This window comes from Arabidopsis thaliana, chromosome 2 (assembly GCF_000001735.4).
Source record: "Arabidopsis thaliana chromosome 2, partial sequence".
Classification (NCBI taxonomy): Eukaryota; Viridiplantae; Streptophyta; class Magnoliopsida; order Brassicales; family Brassicaceae; genus Arabidopsis; species Arabidopsis thaliana.
In genome coordinates, this window is record NC_003071.7 from 4,269,127 (window position 1) to 4,291,232 (window position 22,106).

At 37.0% G+C, this 22,106-nt stretch overlaps 7 pseudogenes across 8 annotated transcripts; 3 read left to right on the plus strand and 4 right to left on the minus strand.

The window, feature by feature from the left end:
• Positions 1-488: 488 nt before the first annotated feature.
• Positions 489-2,106, plus strand: AT2G10836 (annotated as a pseudogene; the record flags this gene model as incomplete). The annotated part of the gene is made up of 7 exons: positions 489-574; positions 672-813; positions 1,015-1,219; positions 1,375-1,489; positions 1,630-1,784; positions 1,860-1,944; positions 2,046-2,106.
• A 1,037-nt stretch (positions 2,107-3,143) lies between these two features.
• AT2G10840 lies at positions 3,144-4,168 on the plus strand (annotated as a pseudogene; the record flags this gene model as incomplete). Its single annotated transcript has 1 exon — positions 3,144-4,168.
• Positions 4,169-7,197: 3,029 nt separating this feature from the next.
• Positions 7,198-8,379, minus strand: AT2G10850 (annotated as a pseudogene; the record flags this gene model as incomplete). 2 transcript variants are annotated; one of them is made up of 2 exons in its annotated part: positions 7,198-7,427; positions 7,508-8,379. The 2 variants fall into 2 exon arrangements; another variant differs by lacking the exon at positions 7,198-7,427 and having other exon boundaries at positions 7,468-8,325.
• A 901-nt stretch (positions 8,380-9,280) lies between these two features.
• Positions 9,281-12,301, minus strand: AT2G10860 (annotated as a pseudogene; the record flags this gene model as incomplete). Its single annotated transcript has 1 exon — positions 9,281-12,301.
• A 2,252-nt stretch (positions 12,302-14,553) lies between these two features.
• On the plus strand, positions 14,554-14,805 carry AT2G10870 (annotated as a pseudogene; the record flags this gene model as incomplete). The annotated part of the gene is made up of 1 exon: positions 14,554-14,805.
• Positions 14,806-15,784: 979 nt separating this feature from the next.
• Positions 15,785-16,957, minus strand: AT2G10880 (annotated as a pseudogene; the record flags this gene model as incomplete). The annotated part of the gene is made up of 1 exon: positions 15,785-16,957.
• Positions 16,958-18,784: 1,827 nt separating this feature from the next.
• On the minus strand, positions 18,785-21,923 carry AT2G10890 (annotated as a pseudogene; the record flags this gene model as incomplete). The annotated part of the gene is made up of 1 exon: positions 18,785-21,923.
• Positions 21,924-22,106: the final 183 nt, after the last annotated feature.

The following is a 22,106-nucleotide window of genomic DNA, read 5'->3' on the forward strand; positions in this document are numbered from 1 at the left end:
TCATTTCTTTTCAACTCAATGTCATTGTCTTATACAAAAAAGTAAAAATAAATATTTGGACTCTTTATATTTAAAACCCTGCAAAAGCATTATCTTTCGGTATCTTTTCTCTCATATTAAAATAATATTTATTTTGGAAACTTAGGTACTCTTTTTAAAGTTTCTTTTTGGATATAGATCAAAGTCACATCATTACCTTTGTAACTTAAAAATAATCGATACACATATAACAGTTAAAATTTAATTTCTGAGGAATATAATATATATATCTATATATATGATCTCAGTTTATTATAAATATATTGTGCTCTTATACATATTTTGTGGAATAATAGAGTAGATTTTATTGAGTAGATACAAATATTAACATCTATATTGAATTCAATTTATTTATGAAACTTGCTTTTTCAATTAAATCTATTGTTCACATCTTTTCTTACCATTTTTTCTAAGATTGATAACAAGATTTGACAACTCATCCAAGAGATATGACAACTTATGTCACATTTTGTTTCTTACAAAATTCATTAAAATTCGCAAGTAACCATAAAAAGCACTATAATTTACCATCGAGGTTCCAAATTCGATTGACAATATTTGCATGACATTTAACTTTTTCTATTTAATTTATTTATTTTGTAAAATTATTATACAAGTAATATTCTAAATAGTCAAAGGACACATAACCTGAAAAAAAGAAAACCTCCTCCTTTATTTATGTCCATTACTTATCTTCGACATCTTTCTTCTAACCTATTAGTTTCAAAAAAAACAAAAATATGTAGAGAGATGATAGAGGTGGTTATTACAAAGGTATCTCATATCTCTCTCAAGTTTGCCAAAAAAGAAAAGAGTTGAAGGTTTTTGTGAAGATACTATGTTGGTGGGTAACACTTCCTCATGAGGGTGGGAAGTCATACCAAATGATCTTGTGCGATAAGATGGTAATTCTAAATTAAAAAGTATTCTTTGGATTTAATATATTAATAATTTATAAGTCAATTTTTTTTTTAGGGCACAATGATTGATGCCATTTGTCCTTATTTCTACCCTGGATATGACGTCCCTAGAGTTTTCGATAAAGGAGGTTGGTTTTTCTTGGAAAACATACATCTGATCAAATCAGCCGTCGGTAGAAAACGTCCCTTAACCGATAATAAGTTGAGAATCAAGTTTCTTCAAACTACCAAACTGTCTCCTGTGGATAGATTGGTTCCAAGTAACTTTTTTCGATTTGCTGCCTTCTCCATGATCGAAAATAAGACAATTAATTCTTCAATTGTCCATGGTAACTTTTTTATCTAGATTTTTAAAAAATATTAAGTCTGTTTATTTGGAAATATTTATCTTTCATGTTATCGTTTTTTTTTGTAGATGCTTATGGTGTTGTCGTGAGAGTTGAAAATATAACAAGACCTGATTTTGTTCCTCAAGTTTCAGAAAATCCTATACTTTCTCAATTTCTCGAGTTTGAGATTAAAAATACTTGGTTAGTATTTTCCACTATATAGTTCGTCATCTATTTGGTTCTATATTAAATGCACAAACATAGTAAATATTGTTATCTTTATAGTTGGCTTTATTCATAGACTTAGATGTTTTGGTGAAATAATTTGATATTGTTAGTAGGGGAAAGTCTCTGATATGTGTTGCAAGAGGATATACTTGTGAGTTGTTTGTGCAATTGTGGATGGAACTTGGTCTAGATCTTGGTTATCAGTGGACCTTTGGTATGAATCCTACAAACTGTGTGCTACGATTTTGGAATGTTGATGATCATGAAGGTATATTTAAGACTCATCTTATCTTATCAATAATTTATATAGCTACTTCATATAATAAAAACATTAATATTTTAGGTCGTCAATGTCTAATCTCACATAATGGTGCTTCAAAAATTACATTCAATCAAAGTTACCCAGAGATTAACATGGATCGCATCACGTAAGAACGTTTATATTTTCATTATCCCTTAACTGTTTATTGTAATTTTAGAAATTTTAGTCTTGGTTATTTTTATTTTTTTTGTTTTCCTACTGTTTCAGAACTCAATTCCTTGAACGGATGCAGCCACCTGAGCTAGGTGAAGTTGTTGATGAGAACTAAAGATTCAACACCAGACCCCTATCTATCGTTTTGTTTAAAAACTTTTCTATTAAGACTTTGTTTATGTTTTTATTGACTTTCTTATGCATTATTTCTGTTAAACATTAACTTTTATTATGCTTCCTTAATTTAATGCTTACTAAATAACTATAGTTCCGTAAACTTAGATCAAATTATAACTGTTTTTAGATTGGTCAATTATTCGGTTATTTTGATTTAAATTATGTTGATATTTTGTTGATTTTAACACAATGTATTTGGATTGCAAATTTTGATTACAATGTATACTAAAATATGAGTTAGATATCTATACTATTAAACAAAGAAAAACAAAAACCAAACCTTAGAGTTTATTAGAAGATTTGTCCAAAGAATTATGTCCTTAAAAGTTAAAACGTTAGAGAATCTTCTAAGTTGAAAACATAAATTATTTCAACTCTTATCTCTTAATCAAGCATCCTTTAGTTTGTGTTCCAATTTGCACAATAATAGAGTAGATAAACTAAATTAGAATATATATTCTTTATATTGTGCCATAATAGAATTAAATTATAGATTCTTTTGTTAACAATATATTTTCATATATATTGTTTCCTAATTTGTAATCACTTTCATTATTAAAAATATTAAAAATATTTATTACTTATTTCTCTCCATAATTATTAACTTTTCTTAAAATTTTGTTATTAAGTGTCTCAAACATTATAGTATCCTGTGATTGTTACTAATTTATCCACGCAGTTAAGACAATTGGTATTTATATAACAACTCCAATTAATATAACGATAAAATATTTATATTATTTCCCTAAAATGTAAGACCCGTCAAATTTTTAATTTTATTAATAATTGAGTTATTCAAAATATATTACAGAATCTTCAAAAATACAAAGTGACTTGAAACGTCATGACTATTATTACTTTTTTGAAAGTTGCGTCTAACATGCTTCTACGGTGTTTTCGTCTCTCTTATATATATATCGGTATCATTAGCATCTCATAAAACGAATACAAAAAATAACTAAGAAATTTTAGTAAAAAGATGGAATCGTTTCATCCTCTTACACTGTTGAAACCGCCTATTACAGGATGGTGTATTCGTGTGAGAGTTGTGAGGACATTCTTAGTTCCGCTGGTTCCATCTTCAAAGGTTATGGGTTTGATTCTCGTCGACCAACATATAAGTTTTGACTATTTTGTAATGAAAATTTTAGGTTTGCATGTTTTAGAGTTTTGATTAGTATATTTGATCCGTAGGGTATGACTATTGAAGCTACTATTGGATACAAGATGTCGGATCACTATAAAGATTTTATTAATGAAGGAGAATGGGTAACCATAACAAGTTTTGGAATTGTTGAGAACTCGGGTCCTGTCAGGCCAACAACTCATACCTTCAAAATTGGATTTGCTGTTGACACTGTTGTCAGATTAACAAGTCCGGTACCCGCTATTCCTCACTATCGTCTAGCATCCTTCTCTTCGATTATCGATGATGAAATCGATAAATGTGTTTTAGTTGGTGAGATTCTTATGAATTTGTTGTGTGCATTATTTTATATCATTCATCTTAGTATTTCATTAGTTTTGTCATTTTCAATATCAATTGTATATATTTGACTCTGATTTATTTTAATTAATTTCTGTAATTTTTTGGAGACTTGGTGGGAGCGATCTATGATGTTGGAGAAATGATAAACACAAGACCTAAGCAAAACCACGTCGATGATTGACGCTAACTTTCAAAATAAGTGACAATGAGTAAGTTTTCTACTTTGATAGTTTAATTTGAATTACCTAAATTAAACTGTTCTAATACTATTTTTGATTATCTGTTTAGAAATCGTGTTTTGAAATGTCTAGCTACTAAGAATGAAGCTCTTGACTTTGATCATAATTATCGTCGATATGGTGGTGGAGTTATTGTCGCTGTTCTTGGATGGTGGAAGATTGACCATTATTTTGATGGTCCAAAGAACGTACGTGTTTGCGCCGCATGCCCGAAATCAACCGTCTTTCCGGATCCTGATTTCCCCGAGTCTAACGAGATCCATGAGATGTAAGTTTTGATATATTCTTTTATTATTACATTTCGTTATTAGTAATTGTATAAACGGAATATAATATTACTATTGATAATTGCATGCCACATTTGTTTGTTTTGTAGGCTCCGTGATGAAGGTGCAAGGAATGGCGGTTGAACATCGACTTAAAATTATGTTTTTGTGTTTATCTTTATGAACTCGGTCTTATCTTATTTTTATTTCTGTATGAACAAGTTTCTATTTTTTTTTTGGTACCGGCCTAATGGTCGTTTTGTTATTTATTGTGTATGATTTTGGTTAAAAAAACTACATATTTCGAATTTAGAATACCTTCTAAAATTTGATATCTTACAATATCGCATCGCTATTATTGACTAAATTTAATATTATTCATCCTAAAATAAATAATAATGTTACTAAATATTACGTATTATTACTTTATATCTCTAATTCAAATATTTATTTATTCGTCGTTCTCTATCAGAATTGCAAAATTAGTAAAATCTATTTATTACACAAATGGCTTATGTCTCATATAACATTAATATTTTATCAACAAATATTAGTTTCACATTCTGTAAATATAAACATATATAAAATTAGAAAATTTCTGATTATGAGATATTGTTAAACTTCTATATTAATTACATACACGAAAACGTACAAAGCTACTATGTGTAAACTTATATATACAAAATATACAATTACATTCCCAAACGTACATACCAACTTAGACATATTTTTTCCATGCTACAACCCGAGGAAACTACATATACTTAACAAAATATGGTTTGACAAGACTAAATATATTTATTTGATTCCAATAATACATGATATACAACTATATGTTTAAATATAATGAAAATGAAGTAGAGTTTCTCTCGAATACACAGAACTGAGATTTGATTATTGATTAAACAAAAGATACCGTGCGTAGTTGTTAAAGTTGAATGTAGTTGTCAAACGTAGAAATGTTGTCTTCTATAAATAGTAATATACAAATATCACTAACCATAATATTCCAAATTTCATAAATTTAAAGTATACAAAACTGAATACAATGATAGATATATATAATACTTTTTAATTTATTAAACATTCTAGGTGAAACATCCTATTATAACACTATTTTATAATCCGACTAATAGTGTTTTAATATTACCTTTTTGTCAATTTTATAAAGAGGCTGTGAAGAAGAGATGACATGTAACCAAGAAACCTTACTCACAATCAAACGTAGAGAAACCCGAGATTTATAATGCAACAAGAGAAGATATACTAAGGTTGATTTTCTTTGTCCAAAACAATCAATCTATATAAACCTGAATTTTGATTTACTCAAAATAAATTTGATATTTTTTAAGTGAGATTAAGAAGAAATTTAATATTTTTGATATTTGCATGAAAGCCATAGATGATAGATATAGCTATTTATATTTAAATATCAGTTTGGGTTTATAAAAATATTTAAATTTTACGATTAAAAGAGGTAAAATACCGGTTTGGGTTTACAAAAGATAATTAGGGATTAGATATTATAATTAAAGGAGATTAGATATCAGTTTGGATTTATAAAATACTGGTTAGAGATTAAATTTAATATTTAAATGAGTTTAATTTTTTAATTATATGGCAGATTCTGATTGATTAAAATAAAAAGAAATCCTAGGGGTGAATCCAAGTATTTTAAACTTTCATCCAAAAAAAAAAACAAATTAACTGCTCATAATTATTTTCAAATTCTAAACTTTTTTATTTCCTTTTTAAATAAAATAACTGCTCATATATAAATTTTATTTATTATTTCAGAAAAAATACTTTTTTACAAAAAGACATCAGTTTATTCATATTTATCAGCATATGAATTATGTACAATTTGTTTAACCAAAACTTTGATAAATAATATAAAAAGAAAGCTGAAATCCCAACATCAGCACTACTTCAAACTGGGATTTCAGCTTTCCATAAGCGTTGCTGAAGGATTTTCCTTTCTTCTTAAGAAATAACTCTTCAGCCATATTTGTACTTATTTTTAAATAAGTAGTGATTGTATCTATAACATCACTACTCTCTAATCCATATACATGTACCAGTTGAGCATTTAATAAATAACAAATTGAGCATTTGATAAATAACAATCGGGTAATGAAGTAAAGTTATAAGCATGTCTGTCGTTGATTGAGAGTTCTGTAATATACATGACATCTTCTAGGCCAAAATCAACTTTGAAATTCTTGAAGCAAAAAGCAGACTTCTTAGAATCATAATACTGCATCAAGGCAAAAACAAGCGGCATATTTTGCGGCTTAGCACTAGTTTCTTTAGTCTCCAAGAAAAACTTGAAGCAAGTAAAGGGTATAGAGATCAACACAACACAGAGAATTGCTTATAACTATATTTTTATTGATAACAAGTTGTTTACAAATGTTATCTTGGAGATTACTTGATCTATTCTACCCAAAAGATCAAACCCGACTAAGAATATCTAAGTCTAATTCTCTTCTCTGTTTCTTATCACTCTCACGTGAAGACAAAGAGAATTACACACTCACCTTCAAACTTTTGCAATGCTCTGAAGTTTTTCAATCGTATCGTAGTATTCTAGAGTGCTCAAAACGCCTCACGCTAAACTCTAGAATACTTATACCTACTCTCCAGAACCCTAAACCTAGGATCTCCGAGAATCTCATTTTAAGGAATCTTTCTTGTTTTCTTCAAGCTTATTCCTTCCTAAATCTTCGAGATGATATCTTCAATATCTTCTTGGTAATTCTTGTCTTTGACACCACGCCAAGTCAGCTTTCATCCTTGGCTCTCCACATCATCCGCCTTAGCTTGCCACGTTTGCTCTCGCATCCATGTCTGCAAATCAAGCGTCTGATGAAACCCGATGCAGCGTCCTGAAATCCATCAACGCTCAGATCGCCATCAGCTGATTGATTGACTCCGCATCTTCAATCTCCCCCTTTTTGACTGAGTTTGATACTCAAGCACTCCTTTATTGATATAACCTGAAACTCAAATCGGAGACATAACACACATACTCTAGAAACATCATCTAGCATAAATGATTAGTCTGAAAGTAAACATTGTGTTAAAAATATTACAGACCCATGTTTACGATGATATAATCATCGGTTTAAACAAAAACACAAAAGAAACTGTTTTGGTCTGAAATACAATGAAGCTTATAACAATTAAAAACTTAAACAACACAGCTCCCCCACAACTTAATCTCCCCCAGCATCAACGGAGTCCGAAGGGGCCTTATCTCCCCCTGCTTGAGCACAGAACTTAGTCAAAAATCAAATACTCAATCAAAGAAATGTAATATACAATCGATCAGGCTGAGCATACCCAGCGTTGGATGTGGGAGACGAATTTGAGCAGCAGAGTTTAAACAGTTCCAAACTCGTAGGTGTAAAGGCACTCACCTGAAGCTTGCTCAGAACACTGACTTTCCCACCAGTGAGAAATTCAGCCACTTGTTCATCAACCAGACCAGCGATATCCATCCGCTGCTGTCTAGCATCAACAGAAGGGAGACCATACATCTCGTTGATCTTCCCAGGTGAGAGCTCATACTCCCGATTGCGCACCAAGACTTTGACCATATACGTGTCTACCTTCATAGTGGGCAGATTAGCCCAGAACTCAAACACTAGATTCTGAGTGAACGGGTTGAACTTAGTAACCGTTCGAATCAGTCCTGCCTGCTTTATAAACTCCCTAGCTGCCTCATTTGTCTTCCTAGACAGTTCTACTTCCTCAATGAAATTTCGTTGAGAGAATTGAGCATACCTCTTTTCAGCCTCCGTAGAGACAAATCGAATTCCATCGAAGGAAGATGAACCGGTAACTCCCTTTCCCTGCTTCATCCTTTTGATGCGTGGATCCGCAGCAGATGACTTCCTCTTGCGCAATCGAGATGCAACAGAGGGTTGCGAGGGGGTAGCCTCAGGATCCTTCGGTTTAGGGTTCTGAACACTGTCGATTGAAGGCAGAGTCTCATCCTCAACCTCGATGATGAGTGGAGGCGATGGGTCTTTGACGAGAACTAGAGCCCAATCAGGGTTGGGTTCAGTGAGTGCTTCATCGGATTTCACCTCTTGACATTCTGTTGCAGTCGGCCGTGAAATCTCTGGCAACGAATCACTAGATTGTGCACCGAACATGTCTGCAGAAGATGCGGACTCGGCTTTCTATTGAACCAGGCGTTGCAGACCGGAGAGAAGTGATTTCATGCTCGATCTCACTCGAAATTGCGTTGAACACAGGGGATTGCCTTCTCGACTTCCAAATAAGAAATTGATTTGACTCCTCAAACCCTAACTCCTCTTTTTCCCTCCAATACTCGAGCACTCCTCCTTGAAATTCTGTGGGCTTGAAACAGGCTTGGGCCCAAACTGTTTTAATATTCTGAAACACTTAACAAACACATAAGTGCTTCTTTGCCAAGAGAATTTTCAATCAAACACGTGATTAAATTTCAAACACATTCAGAGCAACATTGAACATTTTATAGCCTGAACTAGTTTAGTGACCTAAACAGCTAATTGACACATGAGGGTAAAAGCTTTCCAACACTGATTTCAAAGTTTACCTCTTCCTAGTACTTGAAAATGTGCTTTGTGCCAATCAGGTGTTCACGACTTCCGCATGAAACTGTCATAACCAATCAGATCGTTGATGAATCAGCTCATTATTCAGTGGCTAGTCTTTCACACTGTCATGCCTTTAGCTCTCATGAATCAGATCAACGTGTAACAGGCAGCTGGAATGTCCTTTGAAGATAGTTTGACTAAACAGGGGCGTGATGATATGAATTCTTTTGAATTACTCCCTTATTTTGTTATATCAGCAATATCACTTGACTTCTCAATTGCTTGATATTCGAACCTGGTGAACTTGATACACATTTTTTTTTTTTTTTGTGTACCAAGTTCATTCAGTTTGTTGATCTTCTCAGCTCTTTAACCTCCTGTTAGACGACAACTTTTTACGTCTGATTTGAACCGGCATGACATGCAACTATTTTCCACATGACTTTGCTAAGTGCTGATCCTCTATGCATCTTTGGATTTCCATGACTTGTTCTTGCTTCAGGTCCCTATTCTAGATCAGCACAACTCAAACACAATTATAGTTCAAACATTCCAATGAACATTCGTAGAGTACATAATTTGTTAGACATCAGAGGTTTGATAAACACATCAGCTAGTTGAGCTTTAGTACCCACATGTTCAATTGCTATTAGTTTCTCCTTAACCAATTCATGAATATAGTTATGTTTATGATCTATGTGCATTGTACGAGACTTCCTAGCAGGTTCTTGGAAACAATGTATAGCACTATGATTATTGCAATACAGTACTGGAAAATCAGAGATCATACCACACTCCTCTATGAGCTGTTTCAGTCGTACAAGTTGAGAACTCGAACTCTCCAAAGAACTTAGCTCTGCTTCAGCAGTTGATAGAAGCTGACTGTTCTGCTTCATGCTCTTCCAAGACACCATGTTGTTTCCAACAAAATAGCATCCTCTAAGTGATCCCCGTATGTCATCCAAAGATCAAGCCCAATCCGCAGCACAATATCCCTTCAGTCTATTGTCAGTGTCCTTGGTGTAGTACAGCTCGAAAGTTGGTATACCATTCACATACTTGAGAATTCTTCTTACAGCTGACAAGTGCGACATCTTGGGGTTGACTTGATACTGAGCACACACATTCACTGCATGACAGATATCTGGTCTACTCACAGTCAAGTACTGAAGACTCTCGATCATCCCCTGATACATACTAACATTTACATCTCCTCCTCTCTCATCTGCAGTAAGTCTTGTCGAGATCTTCATCGGTGTTGTGACAATCTCTTGTGCATCCAGTTTGAACTTCTCAATCATTGTTCTTGCGTATATATTCTGCGACATAGATATGCCCTCATCAGTTTGCTTAATCTGTATGCCCTGCATGTACCTCAGAACTCCGTACATACTTACTTCAAACTCTCTGGTAATAAGTTCAACAAAAGCTTGTACAAGTGTTTGATTTGTCGAGCCATACAACACATTTTCTCCGGAAGCTGCTTTAAGCAGTAGACAACTGTTTTCAATCTATGAGCCGAGTATGGATGTCCCGGAACACCGAATGCTCTTGGGTGACTCTCAAACCATTCCCTCTGGGGTTCACTACTCAAGATCCCTTTCTGGAGTACCATCTGATAAACATAGAACTGTGTTGCACACACACATCCTAGCAGAAACCTGATAGATTCACATCAAGCAAGATGTGTATCAATCTTTGACTCGTCTTCCATCCGAATATAGCCCTGAGCCAACAGCAGATGTCTAAGACGGATTGCAACACCGGCTTCATCAATGATCTGATTGCAGATATCAGATCCCAATAGCTTGACAGACTTAAGTAAGTTCAGTTCCCACTCCATTGCATCTTCCTAATTGTTAACACACGAAGAATCCAAGATCACTCTTCCCCCTTGAATCTCATTCATGACACTAGTGTTAATGAGATTCCACACTGTATTGGTTGTGAGATGACGTGAACCGTGTGTTTGAGGAACTGGAACTGAGATTGCTTGTTTCCTGAGATCAGCTGACCTTCCCACCAACCACCTGAGACAAGTAAGCCATACAGACTGGTCAGATACCAAGCTAAACAATTGCATACCTTGTTGATTGTGAACTTGAATGGAGCCTGCCAGCTCATTGTGTATATGGTAAACTCCTGAACCGAACTCATGGCTTCACCCATATGATCAGATTCTAGCAGAGACACTAGCGATTGATCTTCTGAAGTAGATTGATCGATCTGTGATGCAGTGTAGCATGACTCTTCTGGATTCCACATGTAACAGTTATTTGCAGCACGGTGTCCTTCCATCTTTACAAATCCATGTTTGTCAAAGGCTTTGCATTCCGTTTGTGTAAAGAAAACACTCAAACCATCGTCACACAGTTGACTGATACTGATCAGATTTGCCTTAAGTCCATCAACATGATATACATCGGTTAGATGAGGCAAGGCTTGTCCGGAAGTATATCCCTTTCCTTTGATCAAGGCATGACCTCCATCTCCAAATCTGACTTTCCTAGATGGCACATCCTTATATCCAGCAAGATTGTCTAGTGTTCCAGTCATGTGTCTGGAGCATCCACTATCAAAGCACCACATCAGATCCTTGAGTTCTGCATTCGCTGATGTTTGAGTAACATGACACTATAGATGTTCTTTCTTGACATACACTTGTCTGACTCGTCGTCCTTGAGCACCCACTTGATAATTCCTCCTAGTCTGAACAACATGTTTCAAGTAGTTGTAGCAGTCTGCTTTGTAGTGACTCAGACCTCCACAGTACCAGCATCCTGTTCTCTTGCTTCTGAACTCAGGTTTGAAGTAAGTTTGTCTCAAGTTGTAAGCCTGAGATGCTCGTTTAGGCTTAGAGCGAAACAGATTCCGAACAGTGGTTGTGGGTTTGACCTGAGATTTATCGTCTGAAGTGGATCCTTTGACAAACTGAGTCTCACCTTTTGTATTTCCTCCATTGTATCCAAGACCCCACGTAACATTAGACGTTCTGCCCATGGTTAAAAGTTTATCCAAATCCTTGGTTCCGACTGCTGACCAGCTTCTTGTCCTTGTACGTTTTTCCCAAGACGACAGTTTACTAGGAAATTGAACTCAGCCGACTGCTGAATTCCTCAATCGACTCTTCATTCTCCATTGTCAAGTTTTCAAATTCAGACGCTAAAATATCCAATCTGGTCCTCTTCACATTACTGGTTCCCTCAAAGGTTGTTTCTAGAATGTCACATGCTTCCTTTGCTGATGTGCTCCCTTGCACATGCGTGAATTGACTCATTGGCAATGATCTGAAGATGATTGACAAGGCCGTTGAGTTGTTCTTAGCAGCTGTCTTCTCTTCAGTAGTCCAATCCTTCTTAGATTTTGGTATTTCTAACCCCTTGGCATCCATGACCATCGGAGCTTTCCATCCTTCTTCCACTGCGAACCACGCATCCATTTTAGCACTTTGGATAGCCTATCGGATAGACACCTTCCAGTAGCCATAATGCTCAGCATCCAACTTCAATGGCTGTTGTATTGTAACGTACTGTTGTGATTTCTCCATTACCCTGTAGCAAGATCTCACCTGTTGAACAGATACCACTTGTGTTAGGTGTCAGCTCTGATACCAATTAAAGGGTAAAGAGATCAACACAACACAGAGAATTGCTTATAACTATATTCGTATTGATAACAAGTTGTTTACAAATGTTATCTCGGAGATTACTTGATCTATTCTACCCAAAATATCAAACCCGACTAAGAATATCTAAGTCTAATTCTCTTCTCTGTTTTTTAACACTCTCACGTGAAGACAAAGAGAATTACACACTCACCTTCAAGCTTTTGCAATGCTCTGAAGTTTTTCAATCGTATCGTAGTATTCTAGAGTGCTCAAAACGCCTCACGCTAAACTCTAGAATACATATATCTACTCTCCAGAACCCTAAACCTAGGATCTCCGAGAATCTCGTTTTAAGGAATCTTTCTTGTTTTCTTCAAGCTTAGTCCTTCCTAAATCTTCGAGATGATATCTTCCATATCTTTTTGGTAATTCTTGTCTTTGACACCACGCCAAGTCAACTTCCAGCCTTAGCTTGCCACGTTTGCTCTCGCATCCATGTCTGCAAATCAAGCGTCTGATGAAACCCGATGCAGCGTCCTGAAATTCATCAACGCTCTGATCGCCATCAGCCGATTGATTGACTCTGCATCTTCAGCAAGTACTTTGGACTAGGTTTGCTACTCTTGGATCAAATTTCCAAGAGGTAAACTTTTGCAAAGCCATGGTAGTGGTAAGAACTTTTAACTCCTGCATAATATTCAAATCCATTCTGCATAAAATAAGTGACTGGTAAGTCAATGAACATCACATAAGCCATATTGTATATTGTTTTGTTTCTATAATATAAAATAAGTGACTGACTAAATAAAAAGTGTGATGAAGATGTACCTTGACGGGCATATTCAGTGGCTTTACTAAGCAATACTATCTGAAGAGCTTGCTGCTAATGAGAAGAAACACAGCGACTGCAAGAGAGGTTATATAACTTTTACAGCGTCATATATAGGCAATCAAGAAACTAATGCCACTCGATTTCTGCATAAATTCATCATAACAATACTGAAAGCTAAAACATAATTATCTAAAGCTTCAGAAATTGGCATTAAGAATTACCCGTATGGGATGAGTTACCCAATTGGATGAGTTATGAGATATGAGTAATTTCTGATAATAGCTCAAGATGAGCCAATAACTTAAGCCACAAACTGAAACCACTCAAGCTTTATCACCTTTCTATACTCTATAAGCTCAAGAATCACCCACATAACCAAAAGAATCAACTCAAATCAAACAAACAAAAAAGATTTTAACTGCTTCTTGTAAGTTAATGGGAAATGCAAGAGTTCAAAAGGGTTCATAATATTAGATGTAGTTCAAAAGATTTAACAATATCACATAATGTACTAAATTTATTAAGTATTATAACCCGAAACCCTGTTTGGGCAAGCCTTAAATATGAAATTATATTTGTTAATACTAATCAACAATGATTCAAGTATACTAATCCAAATAATTGACACAAATTACAAGAAGATTCAGAAGACAATGACTCAAGAGGGAGCACAACCAATTGCAAAAACAGGTCCAACAGAAACCACAATCAAAAGGGACACACACTGATCTGCTAACTACGCTGATTTCCAGAAAAGATCACCGCCCATGAGTTACTCCTTCTCAGGGGAAGCAAAGGTCAATTCGCGACGAACAAAAGGTATCAAAATTCAAATCCTTAAATTTGACTATGGGTTTCAATCGAAGAGCTCAAGAGGGAGTGTTAATATTCAATATGGGAAAATAATGTTTTATACATTAACTTTCAAAAAGTGGCCAATCAATACGTGAACTCTAAAGTCGGCTAAATTAAACATGATAAAAACGTTGACCAGCCTTTTTAACATAAACAAAATGTTGACCCGGCTAAAATCCCGAGACGTTAACTCGCCGATTAACCCCGTTAACCGACGTTAATGAGTTCTGTTAAAGACAAAACAACGTCGTTTTGTACTAACGAAACAAATCAAAATTCCCAAATCGAAAACTCAATCCCTAATTCTCTCAAAATCCCTAATTCTCTCAAAATCCCTAATTCCCTCAAAATCCCTAATTCTCTAAAACCAAATCCCGAATTCTAACTTTGGTGAAATCGTGTTTGTTCTTCGATTTATCTATAATTCGTTTTGTGATTGCCTTAGCAATGGAAGGCGAAGTCCACATTGCTCATGTTCCACCACGACGTGAAGTTGAAACCGGAGATGGAGTTTGATGGTGGAGTTCTAGCTTTGCCGGCTGTTTTTGTAGCAGAGTCTTTTGTCGGAGTTGAAGCTCTGGTTTCACAGCGGCTTCGAAAACGAAAAGGAAAAAGAGTGAGACTTGAAGAGGAGGAGGATGACGAACCTGAATTGGGGGTTGACGCTAACAACGAAGAAGACTGCGGTGTGTATGGTGATGAAGACTGCGATGCTGTGGAAGACATAGTCGGTGGTGGAGAGAATGATGATAATTGATAATAGGTTTTTAAGATCAATTAATCCTAAAACACTATCATGTCGTTGTAGTACTGAAGGTTGTCAATCCAAATGGGTGTGATGCTAACAATCAAGATTTGATCAGAAATTACTAAGTCAAGCCAAGCAATAACAGGTTTTGGTGTGTTCTAGCAGTCCTAAGTGAACATGCAGAAAACAAAAACAATAAAACACTCGACCAACACAGCTCGTTGCAGAGCACTGGGTGTGGTCGAGTGACTTGGTCGAGTAACAGGCAGTAAACGAAACAGGGATACTCGACTGCACAGTCTGTTGCCAAACAACTAGGTGGTCGAGTATCAGGTCGAGTAACAGGAGAGAAATGCAAAAACTAAGCAACAGGTAACAAGATGCAGTAAACAACAACAAAGTAAACAATAAAATTAATCAGATAAAGAATTCCCGAGGATGCGGTAATTGAGTAGTTTTGTTTCCACAGTTTATAGGTGATTGACATGCTCAATAAATTATCCCTAGACAACAAGTTCCTTAACCAAATCTAAGTGCCACCGCAACAGAGACCCTCAAGTTAACCTAGTCTCAAACTCAATCACCATTGACGAGAGCTAATCTAACAGGCATTACGAATCAACAAGTTAAAGCCAAAATGCTCCCTGCAACGAATACCTTGGTACAAGGCCACGAATTTCTGGAATTAGTGGTTCTGACATTTCATCGAACACCTTTTGGGCGCGGAAAGGTCTGGGCTCAAATTCCAGTTGATCAGAAAGCAATAGGCATTAAGATCAACTAATCCAGAAGGGATCTATCAATCAAACTCAACCACCTAGCATACTAAGAATTCTACACTACTCTAACTCATCCTCAGAAACCTATTCACTACTGAGACATCATTGTAGAGAACATAAACGTTGAATAGAATGAAAACATGATAACAATAGAGTAATAGCAAGGTGATAATAGGATGAACAAGAGTAAACAAAATCAAGAACAAAATACTGAATATTGAATACTAAATAGATTAAGAGAAAAATCCGGATTACAAAAGGTCAAGAACACAATGTCTGCGGAAAATAAAACTTAGATTCGAAAATGTAAAATACATGCTACTTATAGCAAAATATTCCGAAACCCTAATACTCAAAACGACGCAGTATTGGGACGGATTAAGAACGGTACTCGACCCAGGTGGTCGAGTGAATGGTCGAGTGATAAGCTGGAGTCTTCTTCTCTTGCTTGTGCTCGAGTGTCTGGTTGAGTGCGGAATGGAGAAGACTCTGAAGCTGGCAGTCGAGTAAGGACGTCGAGTGAATGATGATAAGGGACTCGACCATGTGGTAGAGTGATTGGTCGAGTGGATGGTGGTTGTAGTACTCGACTTGGTGGTAGAGTGATTGGTCGAGTGAATGATGATGGTGATACTCGGCCATGTTGGTAGAGTGATTGGTCGAGTGAATGATGATGGTGATACTCGGCCATGTTGGTAGAGTGATTGGTCGAGTGAATGATGATGGTGATACTCGACCTGTTGGTAGAGTGATAGGTCGAGTGAATGATGATGGTGAAGGCAGCTACTCGACCAGGGGGTCGAGTGGTGTTGTGAAGTGGGGAAGTCGTCTACTCGACCTTGTGGTTGAGTGGTGGATAGAATGTCGCAGTCGAGTGATTTGCTGTAGAGGTTGTGGCCGAGTACTTCCGGAACTTCAGGATGACTGTACTCGAGCTCGTGGTCGAGTATGTTGATTTGATCAAGTCCACTTCTTCCAATTAGCTCACCAGCAGCTCCAAATCAGCTCAAAACAACACAAATATGCAATATGCATGCAAAACTATCCTAGACATGCAAAGTGATGACAAATGATGAGAAATGGTATAAAATAGTTGTGATATGATGCTAAAGTAATGACAAATGGATGCTCAAAACGTGTAAAATGCACACTTATCAACTCCCCCAAACTTAGTCTTTGCTTGCCCTCAAGCAAACAATTAAGAACAAGGTGGAGGTGAGGTTTGAAAGCGGGGTGATCGACTTCTACTTAAAAACTTTAGCCATGCTCTGTTATGATCCAAATTCACACTCAGTTGCACAATACGTCAAGATCAACCAATCCCGTTAACATTTATTAAGTTCAGGAACATGAATCAAGATATGCATCGCTAGTGAACTCATTTGGCTAAAGACGAGTTATGAGACAAAGATGGTCCGTTTAAGGTGGTTCATACATTAATAACAGGGGACTCTCATTGAAAAAGGACTGAGGTTTAGAAGAATGCTAAAGGTAAGTGCCAACATATGCATACAAGAATAGCACCCCATCTACCCAATGACATAAACCGTGAATAACAAGTAGATGGTCCTATCTCTAAACCCAATAATGATCCTAAGTCTACCCTTTTGCACTAAAGGCATATTTCGATTTTTGTTTTTTGGATCAAGTCATTTCTTTTCATTTCTTTGGCTCTTGATCTTAAGGAGAAGCTTTTCTTAAACTCTATGAGCCTAATCTAGTGAATTGGGTTTTTCTTAAACTCTAATGGTTCTTATGATTTTTTTTTTCTTTTCTGTATTTGTTGCCATTTTTTTCTAGAGTATATCTTATCAATTCTATGCTTCCCAAACATTCACTAGACCTCAATATGATTTTCAACTTCCTTCTCCTAAAGATTCTAACCCGTTTTCTTTCTCTTTTTTTCACACTCAATCTCAATCCCCAAATAAGTTCCCACCTAGTCCTACAAAGTCCGAAAACGCGGATTGGAACTACATGGGATACTACTCTTGTCGGCTCAAACCTAATACGTTCTACCAAGCTCAATCCTGAAAATAGGCCTCACATGCTCTCATAAATAACATGGCTTGAAAGAAGGGTTGGTTAAGGGTGGGGGAACTACTCCAATAATAGAAGCAGCTACTTGGATTAGCAAGAGTGGTGAATAAGTAAAAGAAAATCCAAATATGTATTCTATCCATGAGTTCAAAACTGATGCAAACATGATAATTATAAGTCAGATTCAAGTTCAAATTGACAGGGAAAGGTGTCATGACATGCAACGAGTGGTTTCTATAGAACATGGGGTGGTTTTACTTCAAATTCATTCAAATGCATCAGAGAACTAATAACTCATTTAGTAAATCATCATGCTTACAAGGTTATCTCCTCATTGTCCCCTATGCATATGAAACAATCCTAAATGAAACACTCTAGACTCGATTCTAAATGTAATGCAACTACATGAACACTCTGTTTTTGTGAAATCATTTTCTCTAATTTTTCAATTTTATTTATTTATTTTTTATATGCCTTAGATGAATGCTGTCTCAACTCAAGAGTATATACAATGCAACACACACTTCCTGAGCCCTCCCCCAAACTTAAATATGAATGCTGACTCAACTCAAGAGTATATACAATGCAACACACACTTCCTGAGCCCTCCCCCAAACTTAAATCACACTGTCCACTGTGTGACCAAATTTGGAAGAGAGTACTCAGGACAAAACACATAACAAAAACACAATATAAACAAGAGATTATATAGTACAATGGTGAAGTGAGGCGCTTACCTCAGTCGAAGAATGAACGGAGTTGGTCGTCAATGGGTGCCTGTGATTGCTCCCAAGGCATTAAAGAGTCGCCCTGTTCTATATCAGCTCTAGCATGTGGGTACTCGACCTCATTGCCTCTGTGGCGGCCAGCACCGCCATGAGTTTACTCGACCTCCCCTCTTCTGCTGCGGCCAGCACCACAGTCGAGTGATCTCCTTGCGTGGATAAGCTAAAATATGGTCGAGTATTTTTCATTGCTCTGTGGTCGAGTATACTGCTTTCCTCGCAGAGCCAGAATCCACTTCACTGAGCTCTTTATACTTATCTCCTGAAGACACTAACCAAATGCATCAAAAACAACAAGGAAAATAAAGATATGTACAAAGATAGACATGGGATTTCCTCCCAAGTGAGCTTGTTTTAAGTCTCTAAGCTTGACTTCATACTCATTACGCTTAGGGTGGGTTGTAGAGAGGAAATGAGGTCTCCTCTCCTCCTTGAGTAGAGTGATCATCATACTCATTAGGGTTTCCTAACAGGTCTGCAATTGGGTACTCAGTGGCTATGTCCTGACAGTAAGCTTCTTTTTTATCAAGATAGTCTTTTCCTCTAGACCATTCCGATGTGAATTCAAATTCCTTTTTTGCTGACCAGAATAGTGGCTCCATCGTCAGGGGTGTCCTTGATGTTGAGTGGTACTTGGTTGGCTTTTCCATTGAGCTCCTTGATTTGATCTTTCAGCTCTTTCACAATATGTGTTAGCTCTTGTATGGCTTTGTCCTGCCATTTAGATCTCTCTTTGAGTTCTAACCAATCATCTGATGTCTGAGTGTTTGCCTTGAGTTGTTTGGTCGAGCATGAGCTTTTAGGGCAAGTTGGAGGCTTCTTCGAGTTGTTGGTGGAATCAGTTGGTCGAGCGTGTGTTGAACTTTCTTCATTAGCTTTCATAACCTTTGTGTCTGACCCCATCAAGCCTTTGTAAACCTTTGAGCCAACTGCTGACTTGTGTGAGTCTAATGACTTCTCAGAACTCAAAGTTTCACTAGGGAGATACCCGGCTTTACCACTCTTGGTCAAAACAGTTTTTGAGTTATTTGCTTCTTCAAGTTCCACTAGCAGTTCACCAGCTAGTCGATCCACTTCCTTAACTAAGAAGGTCTGTTCTTTTATTGTCGGCTTCATCATAGCATCATTGATATTAAACTTCATTTCAAGATTCTTCCCTAGATTAAGATCAATCTTTTCTTGCTTAACATCTATGATTGTTGCAGCTGTAGCCAAAAAGGGCCTTCCTAATATCAAGGGATCTTTTGGTTCTTCATCCATGTTCAGAACTACGAAGTCTGTAGGCACCTCCACATTTCCAATCTTGATAGGCAAATCTTCTAATAATCCATGAGGTAGTCTAACAGACCTATCAGCCAAGATTAAGGAGATATTGTAGTATTTATACTTGTTGAAACCCAACCCCTTAGCTACTGAGAGTGACATGAGATTTACTGATGCACCTAGGTCACAAAGGCATTCATTGAAAGTCAATGAACCTAGGGAGCATGGTAGAGTGAATGAACCAAGGTCTCCTAGCTTTTCCGAGACATCGTTCTCCTATATGATGGCACTGCACTTATGGCTCAGAACTGTTGTTTTCTGAACCTCTTGAATTCTCTCCATGATCAAGTCTTTGAGGAACTTTTGGGAATCCGGGATACGCGTTAGAGCATCAGCAAGAGGTATCCTTAATTTGGCTTCCTTGATGTTATTGGCAAACATAGCTCTGTGCTTATCTTCTAACTCTTTCTTGTGTCGACCAGGAAATGGAAGTGGGGGCTTATAAGGAGGAGGATTGAAGATTTTTTCTTTGTTTTTGACAGCAACTAGTTTGGGAGCGGTAGGTGATGTTGCTGGGAAGGTCGGTCGAGTAAAGTGGTCGAGTGGCAGCTCGAGTGACTGGTCGAGTGGCTGCTCAAGTGACTGGTCGAGTGGCTGCTCGAGTTGTTTGTCAGCTTGATCTTTATTGAGATTGAAATCCTCCCTATCTTGGTATGCACTGTCCTCAGTGACTGACTGGGGTCTCTCTCTAGTGGAGAACTCTCTTCCACTCCTTATGGTGATAGCATGAACATTAGCAAACTCCTTGGGATTCTGAATTGACTTCCCTGGAAGTCCCGTAACTTTGGGAGCAGAGGTAGATGCGGATTGTCCTTCTAAGTATTTGACTTTGGAATTCAACGCCTCCACTTTAGCATTCAGGTCATGGTAGCTGCAGTCCAGCTTATGGTGCAATTCAGATAACGTCTTAGCAATTTCCATGGAGCTAGATGCTTGTCCCTGTAGCAGTTGTTGTACCATCTGTTTCATTTCAGTATCAGGAGCAGCAGGACCTTGGTTTTACTGAGGTGCAAACCCAGGTGGTGGTTGCAGCTGGTAGTTCTCCTGGAATTCTTGCTTGGGAATGAAACCTTGGTTGTAGGGAACAAAAGGTTTGTTCTGACCTTGTTGTTGCTATGGAGGATACACTTGATCCTAAGGATTAGCAACGTTGGTGTTGCGGTAGGAGAGGTTGGGGTTGTTGGTTTTGAAGTTGGTGTACCCTTTGTAGCTACTCTAGTTGTTGTTGATGTAGCTGGCCTCTTCTAACTGGTTACCCTCTCCATCTTGGACTTGATATTGCTCGTCATCAACAAGGAAGTGCACATGCTTTTGCTGGCTAAGAAGAATCTTGTCCAGCTTGTCATTCAGTGCTTTGATCTCCTTCCTGTGTTTGTCATCAAAGTCAGATGTGCTTCTGACGGTCCTATCGCAGTCCTCGTTGTAATTACCATCTGATTGAGCAAGGTTCTCAACCAATATCCCAGCCTTCTTCAACATCTTTGTTCTAGAAATTCCCATTCTTGGCTGTATCCAGAAGCATTCTGATGCGTGGTAGAACTCCACTGTAAAGAGTGATGAGCAGAGAGGCTTTCGTGAGGCCATGATGAGGGCATTGGTTGGTGTAACCCTTGAAACGTTCCCATGCTTCACAGAAGCTTTCACCACTCTTCTGTGAAAAACCAGAAATCTCATTTCTGAGTCTTGCAGTTCTGGCGTTGGAGAAGAACTTTGATAGAAAAGCCTTCTTGCAATCATCCTAGGTGGTGATTGAGTCATGGGGCAAATTCTTCTCCCAGATGTGTGCTTTGTCGCCCAAGGAGAATGGAAACAAACGGAGTTTGAATCTGTCTTCACTGACACCATTGATTTTTGTTAGGTTACAGAACTTATCGAATTCATCAAGGTGGTCGAGTGGATCCTCCATTGGTAGACCATGGAATTTGTTCCCCTGAATCATCGAGATGAGACGACTCTTAATCTCGAAGTTGTTGTTCTAGATAGCATGAGGTGCAATTTCTTTCCTCTAACGATGGTCCCGTGGTGCATCTCAAGCACCAATGTTGGCAGGACCATTCTGTTGATTCTGTTCATCAGCCATTTCGAGTGGTTGCTGAGGTACAAGGTTGACTGTGTTTCTCCTTTCTCTGATTTTGCGAGCTAAGCGGTCGATATTGTCGTTGAAAAGGAGGTTCTGATTGCCTGTTGATCGAGTTTGCATATAGAAGAGGTGTACCTGGATCAAGAAGATAACAAGAAAAACACACAGTTAGTAATTGAAAAAAAAATGGAAAAAGAACTTGATCTAAGCAAGTCTGAAATCTTAAATGTAACAAACAAACACCCAATTGGCAACGGCGCCAAATTGATAATAGGTTTTTAGTCAATTATCCTAAAACACCAA